The sequence below is a fragment of the Herpailurus yagouaroundi genome, unplaced genomic scaffold, assembly GCF_014898765.1.
Source record: "Herpailurus yagouaroundi ecotype Mexico unplaced genomic scaffold, PumYag 186, whole genome shotgun sequence".
Lineage (NCBI taxonomy): Eukaryota > Metazoa > Chordata > Mammalia > Carnivora > Felidae > Herpailurus > Herpailurus yagouaroundi.
In genome coordinates this window covers 21,181,255-21,192,936 of record NW_024412417.1, presented here as the reverse complement: position 1 = coordinate 21,192,936, position 11,682 = coordinate 21,181,255, and positions in this window count along the sequence as shown.

The window sequence follows — 11,682 nt, the reverse complement described above, 5'->3', positions numbered from 1 at the left end:
TGGTTGACTATGGTACAGTTTAAAAATTAGAAATCTTCTATTTCCTTGAAGAAAAAAAAATATAAATATATATATTTATTTTTTTCTAAATATATATATATAATAATGTCAGAAAGCTAAGGAAGCTATGGGAGGATGATACTGATATATTTTCTAGGTCCTTGCTATTTCCATTATAATGAGTCAGAATACATTTTTTCTGATTGACTACTGTTTGTTTTTAAGACTCAACCCCTCCTCTTTCTTTCTGTTCCACATCTGAGCAAGCAAATAAGAAAGGGTGGGTGCTCCCGTTTATAATGCCAGCAGATAATTCAAACCACCAAAGACCCCTGCCTCTACATGGAAGCTCTCAACCTGGCTCTAACCCTAAAGACAATAAAAAACCCAAGCCAGTCTCTATTTCTTGCTCTTACATACTATTTTCAGACCAACTTGGGAGGCATGCTCTGCTTTTCCCAGAATACCTCATTATGTAAGTAATAAAACTGTTTCTATCTTCTAGGTGTATATCTAACCCCATCAGTATTGTTATCCGAAGCAAATTTGGGGTAGGAGCTCATCCAGTGACCACAGGATGACCTCAGTGCTAATGCCCTGCCTTCATTGTCTTTCCTAAATCTGTATCCATTTGAATAGAGAAGAACAGCCCTGACATTTTCAAGGGAAAGAATGAGAACAGGAATAAATAAATGAGAGAAAAACAAATAGATGATCATGGTATACTAGATTCTGATAGGTCGGCTGAAAGGGGGAATTCTTAGGATCTTGGGTATTTATAAATAATATTTTTTGTAACAACTAGAAACATATCTTGTGAATAGATAGAGTCAGTTGCTAGAGGAATCCAAATCAGCAATAGGATTTGCAGATGGTTGCTTAAGGGGAAATAGCCAGCACTCTGTTAGAAAGAAGCTACAATGTGAATGGGTGGGTGATAGTTGCACTTTAGCTTAAGGGGGAAAGGGCAAATCTTGTCAATGGGCACACATAAGGGATGTGTTCCTCAAGGCACCATAGGAACTAAATAACAATCATGATAGAGTGTAGATTTTTACAGGTTTGGGCCCATACACAATGGACTAACAATACTGTCTGGAAAAATGGATCTTACATAACTAGAAGATAAAGGAAACCCTATATGGGACACTATATTATGGAAAACTTTATGAACTCTGGGGAACAGGGTGAATACAATTAGAACATGCACATACACATCAAAAGAACATTCATCCAGGGACACCTGGGTGGCTCAGTTGAGCATCCAACTCAGGTCAGGTCATGATCTCGCGGTTCATGGTTTGAGCCCCACATCAGGCTCTGTGCTGACAGCTTGGAGCCTGGAGCCTGGTTCAGAATCTGTGCCTTTCTCTGTCTCTCTGCCCCTCCCCTGCTTGTGTGCTCATGTGCTCTCTCTCTCTCAAAAATAAATAAATAAACATTAAAAAAATAATTAATCTTAAGAAAAAAGAACATTCATCCAAATTCTGAAGATGACTAGAGTCAACAAGAAGATGTCCTTATTTGTTTTTTGAAAGTGGCTACTTAGGTATATGGGATGAGCAGCCGTCACCACAGAGACATTGAAACGATGCAACAACAAGCAGGGAAAAACAAAACACAAGAACCAAAACAGTAAAGAACAAACAAAAAAATATGTACCCCATCATTTATGTCAGAACTTTAAATTGTGACTAGTAATTTTTTTTCTAATTATCAACGAGACAATTAAAACATAAAGAGAGCTATGAGTGTCTACCAGCATAGTCTGGGCCACCCCATAGCTTGTTTGTTATCCATGGGTCTGTTAGCCATGTTTCCATGAATTTTAAGGGTGGATCTTAACTAAGATAGATACTCATTCTAAATATTTATGTGTATATCCAGTAACTGAAGCAAACATCTTTAACAAAAATAGATATCTAGAATAGAAAATATTTATTTTGAATCTCCTACTTCTATAATATATCATCAAGGAACCAATTTATGATGCAAGTATATTCCACCAATGGGCTAAGGAGTATTGTTTACCATGGATTTATATACCTACCCACTGCAAAGTACTGATTATTGTAGTGTACTGATTGAATATTAGAATGGGCAAATCAAACATTCACATACTAAATTGAGGGAGGGGGTGGTGATAACAAATAAGGTGATATCTTGGTTTGTATGTTTGAATGAATGTTTGGTAAAATGTAATACATGTGGTAGTAAAAGGTGATCAGCTTTGGATGAATTGTTGAAATACTGTAAGGAAAGTAAAACAAAAAGTGTGGAGAATGACACAGAGATTTTCATAAATGTATTCCTTTCATCTAATTTTTTCTTGTGTTCTGCCTGATCCTGTGGTGACAAGACTTGGATTGCATTTATGATTTAGAGAGAAAAGATCAATTGGTAGCATAACACCATGACTCTATCTCTAAATATTATGTTGAATTCCTAAGGAATGATAGGATGAGCTGTTTCTTTTACTCAGTTGTATAAGGTGAGTTAAAAATGTCTGCTTCTATCCTGACCAGTGAATGACTCTAATATAAGCTTATATTTATCCAATTTATGACTGCAAATGGATGAGTGGTAGCATTGGGCAATCTCATACTGTTGTTAGGCCAATGAGTAAATCTTGTGGCTGAAGCTGATAGTCTTGCTCTTAGGTAGAAGATCTGGATTAAAACTATTGACACAAGGAAAGAAGAAGTAATTGGTGATGGGTAAGGAGTCAGTAAATGAATAATGCAGAAATGAAAATCTAATATACATTAGTAACACACAAAAGATTGAGAGCAAAAGAATTATATTAATCTTAGTTATATATTGCAGATGCCCTTTTATAAAGTAAAATGTGAGACCTATGGCCTCCTGAATGCAAACAAAGGACTTTGTTCAACGGTATAATTGGTGGCTAAACCACCATTGGCCAACACTTTAAAATAACCATAGCGGAGGCACCTGGGTGGCTCAGTCAGTTAAGCATCAGACTTCGGCTCAGGTCATGAGCTCGCAGTTGATGAGTTCAAGCCCACGTTGGGCTCTGTACGGACAGTTCAGAGCCTGAAGCCTGGTTTGGACTCTGTGTCTCCCTCTCTCTCTGCCTCTCTCTCTCTCTCTCTGTCTCTCAGAAAATAAACATTAAAAACATTTAAAAATTTTTAAAAATCTATAAAAATTAAAATAAAATAACCATAGGTGAAATAACCTTGGTCTAGGATTCTTACAAGTTGAAATTGCCTTTAATAAGAAATGCCATACTAACTTATTAGCCTGTATTGGCCACTTTAAAGATATGCTATTTTGGGAGGAAGAGAAAGAATGATGAATACCTTGGACACATAACATATAATACAGCATTAAAAATGTGTAAGAAAAACTCAACAGGTATTTAGACAACAAACTAGTAAACAAATATGGGAAAGATAACGCACATTGATCTAAGAGAGTCTATTAAGCATGCTTCTCAGAAGCAAGCAAAGGTATCATAAGGACAATGACCTGAGATTTTGGCAGGGAAAGCATGAGAAATAAATCTGTGGTTTATTAATGATCCCATAGCTTGAGGAAATTCATAAATGTGTAATGTATTTTGCACAGTTACTCTCTAAATGCCAAGATCCAAAATATAAACAAAAACCCAAATGCTTCCAATAGGAAGCTTCCAATAGGAAGCTGTTACGAGGAATTGGTGATCTATTAAAATTGGCTCAAATTATACCAATAGAAGGATGGCAAAAATACTTAAAGATAAGGTCCACTGGGAGCCCTTATGAGTACAGTTTTATAGTGTGAAACATTGTTTGGTTGGGAGAATAATGGTTCCCCAATCTTTGGAACTTTTAAATACATTACCTTACATAAAAAAAAAAAAAAAAAAAAAAAAAAGATTTTGCATATGGGTTAGAGGTACAAACTTTTTTTTTTTTTTAATTTTTTTTTCAACGTTTATTTATTTTTGGGACAGAGAGAGACAGAGCATGAATGGGGGAGGGGCAGAGAGAGAGGGAAACACAGAATCGGAAACAGGCTCCAGGCTCTGAGCCATCAGCCCAGAGCCCGACGCGGGGCTCGAACTCACAGACCGTGAGATCGTGACCTGGCTGAAGTCGGACGCTTAACCGATTGCGCCACCCAGGCGCCCCTAGAGGTACAAACTTTGAGAAGATTACACTATCCTGGATTATCTGGGTGGCACCAATCTAAGTACATGAGTCTATAAAAGTGGAAAGCTCTTTCTGACTGGGTCAGAGACAGAGGAAACTGAAGTAAGAGGAGAAACAGGAAGGGAGGGACACAGCCTGCCACTGCTGACCTTCAAGCTGAAAAGAGAGGACCAGAAGCCAAGGAATATGAATGGCCTCAAGAAGTAGGAATGGTCCTCAGCTAACTGTCAGCAAAAACCCTGGGATCTCAGTCCTACAACCACAAGGAGCTGAATTCTACAAATAACCGAAATGAGCAAGGAAAAAGACTCATGTATAGAGCATCCAGAAAGGAATACAGCCCTGCCAATAATTCAGTTGTAGCCCAGGAAGACTTATGTCAGACTTATGAACTACAGAATTTTAAGATAGTAAGTTTATATTGTTTTAAGCCATTAACTCTGTGGTAATTTTTACTTAGAAATGTAAAACCAATGCAAGATATATGGCTTCAGAATTAACTGAAAGTTATCCATTAACATAAATCAATAGATACTATTTGTTATATGGAGGGGACCACATTTGTTGAGAAGGTCAAGAAAAAATTATTGTAATGTCAATTCAGCAAGTTGTAATGAACATGGTCTAATTCACAGTATATCTTGTACAATTGATTGACTTGATTGTATAATTTGATTGTACAATTTGATTGATTTTAATACAACCTCCAATAATACTAATATCAATTATCAAATGTCCTGAGAAACTGCATTTAAAACCTCATAAGAGATTCTTCTTATGTAAGATAATTAAAGGAGCTAGATTTTGTTAATAATCAGCTACTTTTACATTGAATCAACTTACTGATTCATTTAATAAAGTTCAACTTTTGTAGTGGAGGATGAAGATAAAGAGTTGCTAAGCTTTGCAAGATTATGAACAAATTTGTGTTGGAATATATGGTAAACTCAAATATTTATTTAAAGCCATACCTAAACCATATTAAACCATACAATAGGTATTTTTTTTCTTTATAGTAAATAATGAAACGGTATGTACAAAGTAGAATGATATTGAATGGCTTATAAATTGAACAAAACATTGGAAGGTGGTCTTTTTAAGACAAAGTTAACTTACATATGAGTTGGAACAGGTTTTTTAATTCAGGAATGCCTGGAACTTCAGTACTGACCCATGGCCAAGCTAAACCAAGATTACCTAGATAGTAATTTTTGTGTGCTATTCAAACTTTGAAACTCCCTGGTACCCATGGCCAGATTGTTTACATGGTTTACGGACCTATAGATTGATAGCTTGTACTTGTTTTAATTGATTACACAGTCTGGCATGCTGCATGTCCAGTGGAGCATAAAAGACCCCACTGTGAATCACCACTAAATTCCCCTTAACCCAGTTCTTCCTAGTGATGTTAATCCAGAGGCAAAGCACATTTTGTGTGACTTGGAAAGAATTTAATGTGTGAACCTTCACCTGGAAGTCTCTCGGGACTCTCATGTGTGCCTGCGCTTTCTTTCTGCTACTCTTCCATGTCTTTCACCTTTATTAAATCTATTCCAAAATATGTTCAACAAAGTCTTGAAAGTCCTTTCAATTATGCAATCCTGTGAAACCAGTGCAGTACCAAGGCAAAAAAAAAAAAAAAAATCTGCACCTTTAACAAAAGATGTCCAGAATATTCATGGAGAAAATATAAATGTTTATGGAAGAATAGTTAAATACAATGTACATGAATTAAGTTATCCTTTAACATAAATATTTTAATAATACTCAAATTGCTGTGGAGTCAGTGCAATTGCAATCAAAATCCCAAAAGTCACCTCTTAAAAGAATTCAGAAATGAATGGACCAAGAATTGTTCACTTCCCTTTATCATCCCCCAGCTATTACAAGTGTTGACACCTGAAGACACACAGCTCTTGCCTTTTCTGAAGAATTGCCCTTAGCTACAGGGGAGCTGCTCTGTCAAGAAGGTTGCCTTACCTCCCTCATGATGAATGGAGAATAGCCAATGACTGATTGGCTGGGACAATAATGGTCTCCTTCATTTGGTTCTCTGTGGACCCAGACTAAAGCTAATTCAGATTCTTACTTAGCTTTCTTCCCCTGCTCTATTCTGCATCCCTCATTTCTTTCTCCAGAGAACTCTTCCTCGATAGATTAAAGAATAATTCAAATCTGTGGCTTTCTTTCACAAAACCTGCCCTATGCCATGTATGATATGAAGTCAGCCTTACTGCTAGGGAGGTTAAGTTATATGTAAAAACCCACACAGTATATGTACGTATGTATGTATGTATGTATGTATGTATGTATGTAGTATGTGTGTACACATACTCACAGGTGATATATTTCCCATTGCTATATTTGTTTATGCATATTGCTGATTTCACATAAGAGGATTTGATAAGCTATGGTCCATCACCTCATACTACCAGCTACAGCGTAATTATCAGGATATCTTTTTTTTGCCAGAATGGGTATGGAGAAAGATATAGGTGGAATGCTGTTGTTGGAAAGTACATGATAGAGATATGCAATGGCTGTCTCAAAAACAGCATTACTAACAGTGGCGTGACTGCTTGGTGTTGTGTCCATCATGAAAGCCATTAAATGTATGGATATTCATTGTGGCTGAGGCGATCATCTTCCTGCCTCCTTTCAGTCTTCTTGGCTCCATCTGCTTCAAGGATTAATGCACTTTTTAATTCCAACAGTTTTCCTAACCCATTAGCTTTGCTCTTTATTTTTAAGCAAATCCTCCTAGAGATCATCAATTATATGAACAAGTTTTTATTTTTTTTTTTAATTTTTTTTTCAACGTTTATTTATTTTTTGGGACAGAGAGAGACAGAGCATGAATGGGGGAGGGGCAGAGAGAGAGGGAAACACAGAATCGGAAACAGGCTCCAGGCTCTGAGCCATCAGCCCAGAGCCCGACGCGGGGCTCGAACTCACGGACCGCGAGATCGTGACCTGGCTGAAGTCGGACGCTTAACCGACTGCACCACCCAGGCGCCCCAATGAACAAGTTTTTAATTTATGATGACTTGGACTTTTCTGTTCCCTTTCACTAATATTTTACTAGAACAGTGGAAAATTTTTACTCACATACTTCCATGTTGATGCCAGTCCAATATAGGCCAATACAGATAGAAGTCACTTGAGTTCTCTCCTTCTAAGCACAAATTATGCTTCTAAGCAATACATTAATGATGGCCATTCATAACTTGTCATTTATACATCAATTGATGTGTGTATTCAAACAAATAAATATTGTTGGCCCATTTTAGTAAATGCATATTCTAAAAAAGGGGTATGTTTAAAAATGTAACTAAAGTATAGATTTCAAATCACGAAATAGTACAAAGGTATAAAAAGTATGGCTTTTGTATACACTGTACAAAAGATACAGAAATGTAATGAGCCAAATGGATAGATGGATTCTAAATGAAGAGACAATATTAGGACTCACTTTTTATAGAAAATGACAGTTAGCCTAGGATATTTGGATTTGAACTTGCAAAGATTAGAGACAAAAGGCATGTCAAATACAGTAGCTCTGCCCCCATCACATACGCATTTTATCATCTCACACCATCACAAAAGGAAGGGTGTGTACAATACAGTAAGATATTTTGAGAGAGAGGCCACATTAACATAACTTTTAGTATATTGTTATAATTTTTCTATTTTATTATTAGTGTCATTAATCTCTTATTGTGCCTAATTTATAAATTAAACCTTATCATAGGTATATACATAGAGAAAACATAGTATATGTAGGGTAGATAGTATCTACAGTTTCAAGTATACACTGGGTATCTTGTAATATATCCCCCATGTATAAAGGGGGACTAGAGTACAGGAATCTAAAAAGATACAATGAATATTTACAGAATAGATATAATTCAATTTGGTATATATTTGCAGAAAGAAGTTCGAAAAGGTTAATTGAGATCAGACCTTGAAAATGATTAATTTCTACAGTATTTGGTATTTTTCTTGTACATAATGAAAAACCACTGAAAATACTTAGTAGGATATTGCTATGCCAAATTGCTGGTAGTTTCCATGGATAAGGCATTCTCTTAAGCACTTTAATATAATATTTATTTAGGCATCATGAAAATAGTATGAGCATGGTTGGAAATCAGAGCAAAAGACTCTATAACTTTTCCATGGTGACAGTTCAAGAGATATGAAATAGTTTAGAACCAAAGTTTTATGGGTATGGATTTTAATTTTCTAACTTTACTCCTTTAATTTACTTTTATATGTTTATAACATAAAGTAGTTTTTTAAATTTGCATTGGTCAGTTTTGTAACTTGTGATACATGTGTATGTTCATGATACGTTAATACTCAAATAACCCTACTTAGAATAAACAATAATGTATACAAGACCGATTGTCCTAAGTGAATTGCCATTTTGCAAATAAATTTTAAATTTTAAATTATTTGTGTAACTAATCAACGTTGGGCTTATTATTTAGATAGTAAGTTCTCTGGGCTCCTTAATAATGTAAGGAACATATTATTTTGCTGTTTCTTAAAAATGACCTGACTTAACCTTCATGTTTCTGTCAATTAAATCTTTCTGTTTTCATGTTTAATCTCAAAATCACCAGGTAATACACTATGGTTTTTGCCAAAGAATCTAGAAAATCCATGGTATAATAGAATTATGGAAGGGAAGACATTTTCCTGTTTGAGACCAGTATATACACCAGGGGAAACAGAAGCAGAAACCATTTCTGGGTCCATTTCTGGGTTTTCTATTCTTTTCCATTGAGCTATGTGTCTGTTTTTCTGTCACTATCATACAGTCTTGATGACTACAGCTTTGTAATACAGCTTGAAATCCGGAATCGTGTTGCCTCCAGTTCTGTTTGTCTTTTTCAGGATTGCTTTGCTTATTCAGGGTCTTTTGGGTTCCATACAAATTGTAGCTCTGCCAAGAATGCTGGTGGTATTTTAATAGGGATTGTATTACTGTGTAGATTACTTTAGGTAGTATAGACGTTTTAACAATGTTTGTTCTTCCTGTCCATGAGCATCCATTTCTTTGTGTCCTTTGCAGTATCTTTCATAAGTCTTCTATAGTTTTCAGAGTACAGATCTTTTATTTCTTTAGTTAGGTTTATTCCTAAGTATCTTACTGTTTTTGGTGTAGTTGTAAATGGGGTTGATTCCTTGATTTGTTTTTCTGCTGCTTCGTTTCTGGTGTATAGAAATGCAACAGATTTCTGCATATTGATTTTATATCCTGATACTTTACTGAATTCATGTATTAGTTCTAAGAGTTTTTTGGTGGAACCTTTCAGGTTTTCTACATAAAGTCTCAGGCCTTCTGCAAAGAGTGAAAGTTTGACTTCTTCCTTGCTGAACTGTATGCTCTTTATTTCTTTTTGTTGTCTGATTGCTGAGTCTAAGACTTCCAGGACTATGTTAAATTTGCAACAATGTGGATGGGGCTAGAATGTGTTATGCTAAGCAAAATAAGTCAATAAATACACAAATATCATATAATTTCATTCACACGTGGAATTAAAGAAACAAAACACATGAACACATGGGAAATGGGAAGGGGGCAGAAAAAGAAGGAAACAAACCACAAGAGACTCTTAATGACAGAGAACAAACTGAGGGTTTACAGAGGGAGGTGGGTGGGAGATGGGCTACATAGGCGTTGGATACCAAGGAGGGCACTTGTTGTAATGAGCACGGGGTGCTGTATGTAAATGATGAAACACTGAATTCTACTCCTGAAACCAATATTGCACTGTATATTAACTAAGTAAAATTTAAACAATAAAAAAGAAAAATGAACAACCTCTGGTACCAAGTATCCGACTACAGATACCTGGCTTCAAGTACTATGTAGGGCATATTGGAGGAACCAGAACTCCTTAACAATGCATCAGTACATATAGTACTAAAATATACATTTTATGAATCTAAGCAAAATTTACATCTACTATGTGAAACAGAAAGCATGGGTGACAGTTTCTAATCTGATTCCAAAGTTTGAGAAGCTGTGTAGTGCCCAACAAACACTATATCTCATTAGCAAGTAATTGTAATTATTTAAGAATGAAAAAAATAGGGGCGCCTGGGTGGTGCAGTCGGTTAAGCGTCCGACTTCAGCCAGGTCACGATCTCGCGGTCCGTGAGTTCGAGCCCCGCGTCGGGCTCTGGGCTGATGGCTCAGAGCTTGGAGCCTGTTTCCGATTCTGTGTCTCCCTCTCTCTCTGCCCCTCCCCCATTCATGCTCTGTCTCTCTCTGTCCCAAAAATGAATAAACGTTGAAAAAAAAATTAAAAAAAAAAAAAAAGAATGAAAAAAATATATGATTTTTTCTTTAATTCATTTATGTATAAAATATTTTCAAGTTGATATTAGCTCATTACAAACCATTTCAATGCTTAAAATTTCAAAATAATAATGTTCTCATGAGGGTAAAGAGTAACTATAATCCTCAAACATTGCATGTAGAAATGCAAAATGTAATAGCCACTTTGGAAAACAGCATTTTTTCTTAATTTAAAAAGTGTTTACCATATGATCCAGCAATACAGCTCATAACTGTTTACCAGAGGATAATGAAATTCATGTTCACACAAAAATACATATGTGAATATTTAGAGCAGCTTTATGTATAATTGCCCCAAACTGGAAACAAACCAGATATCCCTCAATTAGTGAGTGAATAAATAAAGCTGTTTCATTCTATACAATGGAAAAGAACCCAGCCACAAAAAAGAACAACCTATTGATAGATGCAACAACGTGGATTGATTTCAAATGCATTAGGATAAGTGAAAGATGCAAGCCTTTTAAAGCTTCATATTATATAGTTCTATTTATATGACATTCTCAAAAATAACGAAGTCATAAGGACAGAAAGCAGATCAGTAGAGATGGAGGAACTACCAAGAAACTTCAGAGTGCTGACGCCAGGTTCTGGAAAAAGTTCTGTGATGTCCCCTTCTGTCACTGATACCATGCTGACAGATGCCAGAGATAAAAAGCACTTACCCTCCCAGATGCCTGTGCATCCCCAGCGGAGAGCTCCCACTGTCAGAACTTAACTGGGGGAGGCAGGAAGGGCTTCTGGGAAATACAGTTTTCAGAGTCCCAGCTCCCTGTTTCCAAATATATAGTAGAGTACAAAAGGATGGGGAAAAAAAATAGTCAAGTGGGTCAGCTGTGCACAATTTTATGTGATGATTTCTGGGGGGTTGCAAAAAAAATTGTCATCACCATGTAACAATTGAAGAGGGGGGAGAGAGAGAGAGAGAAAGAAAGAGTTCTTTTAGTTGGAAAGGTTATTCTTAATTTAGACATGAGTTTGAAAGATTGAGATCATTTTGCATATGTGACGAGTATAAATATTTTCTTAGTAGTCTCTTAACAATATCCTGTCATCAGTAATACTGGAGATTATATTTTAGGACAAAATATTTCTTGACTGTTAGATTTAGAACCAAATTATGATGCCATGGGTCTAAATATCTTGGAC